Here is a 1878-nt window from a genome sequence, read left to right as displayed (position 1 = left end):
GTGTGTGTATGTGTGTGTGTGTATATGTGTGTGTGTGTATATGTGTGTGTGTGTATGTGTGTGTGTGTGTGTGTGTGTATATATGTGTGTGTGTATATATGTGTGTGTATATGTGTGTGTATGTGTGTGTGTGTATGTGTGTATATATGTGTGTGTATATATGTGTGTGTATGTATGTGATTGTGTGTGTCTGTGTATATACGTATGTATGTAGATGACTGTATCTGTATAGAATGGACTAAGTGGAGCATATATGAGGATGGAAAGTGTCATGTGATGAAAGGTTTCCGGACAATGGACATGGGTTAGAATAACAACTGTAATAAATGAGTGTGTGTGTTTATTTGGCAAAAAAAAAAAAGGACCGTCCTGAAATACAATACAATACATGTGTGTGTGTGTATGTATATTTTTGTGTGTTTATATAAATGTGTGTTTGTATATTAATGTATGTATGACTGTGTGTAATATATATGTATATGATTGTGTGTATATGTATGCATACATACATGCAGCATATCTTTCCATTTCTTTGGCATTTTTTTTCTGTTATTAGTGATCAGAAAGAAATAAAAATCTTTTAACTGGTTTGAGGCAAGTAATATATTGAGTGTTCTGAAATACCTGTCATACCCCGTTTAATGTATGTATGAATATATACCAGGTTTTCTGGTAGACAAATTGAAATTTACAACCAGAATAAAAAATAAATAAAAAAAAGGTTGGTTGATTTATCCACCAAGACAACTTTAGAAGGCCTAAAGTTCCATGTGAAATGCAGTTGTGTTTGGAAAGTTAGTGACGAAATTTTGAAGGTTTACAGTGTATGTCAGTGCTTCTCAACCAGGGCCCTAATAAGACTTTTGGAGGTCCATGCAAGCAAAATAATAAATTAGGGATCCACAGCAGTATTTGAAGAGCCCCTAGATAAATTTTGCTGTTGATGTATTTATTGCAGGAAACAGCTAGGTTTCTTTCTCTCTAGCTTCTTCCATAGTTCAGCTTTCACAAGTGAATGTGTTTTTCACACTGTAATAATAATAAATTTTCTTTTCTTTTTTTTTCTTAACCCTTTACCGTTTAAACCAGTGGTTCCCAGTCAGGGTCCATATACTTTTGGGAGTCCATGCAATAAAATAGTAAGTTGAGGATCTACAATAGCATTTTAAGGGTGCCTGAAAAAATTTTGCTTCAGATGTAAGTATTGATGCGAGAAACAGCTGAGGCTTTTTTTTTTCCCCCTACCATTTGACATGGTCCAACCAACACAAGTTAATGCGTGAAAAACAAAATAGGAATTTTTGAAAGACGCCTGTATAAAACTAATCTTTACAGCTGCTAGGGTCCACCAAAATAAAATAGTAATCAAAAGGGTTCATAGATAAAAAAAATGGTTGTGAAGCACTGCTGTATTGTATATTGACTGTTCTGTTGGGGAATCTGGTAAGTGATGGATAACTCTACAGAAATAAATATTCCTTATGTTTTTAGTTTCTTATCTTCTCTTTTCAGCTAATTGTTCCCTTACTTCTGTGGCTCAGATGATCAATGATGCAGTCAGCTTAAACAGAGAAACTTTTGACCAAAGTGGCCTTTTTTTTTTTAATTTATTTTTTTTTTTAAATGGGCTGTTCAAGGACTCTTTAAAAAAAAAGATTAAAAAAAACTTTAAAAAAAAAAACCCATCCAAGCAACAACAAAACTTTGAAAGAAAACCTCAAGAACTGAGAACTGACTGTACATGTCCACTGTAACCATAAACAAAAACATTTTATTTTTCCTGGCAGTTTTTGGTGCAAAGCCATTTTTCCTTTATTTTTTATTTTATTTTTTTTTTTTTTCAGTTTATATAATCAACTAAAAAACAAAAAAATCATC

The sequence above is a fragment of the Octopus bimaculoides genome, chromosome 27 (assembly GCF_001194135.2).
Source record: "Octopus bimaculoides isolate UCB-OBI-ISO-001 chromosome 27, ASM119413v2, whole genome shotgun sequence".
NCBI classification, from domain to species: Eukaryota; Metazoa; Mollusca; class Cephalopoda; order Octopoda; family Octopodidae; genus Octopus; species Octopus bimaculoides.
This window is presented reverse-complemented; position numbering follows the sequence as displayed.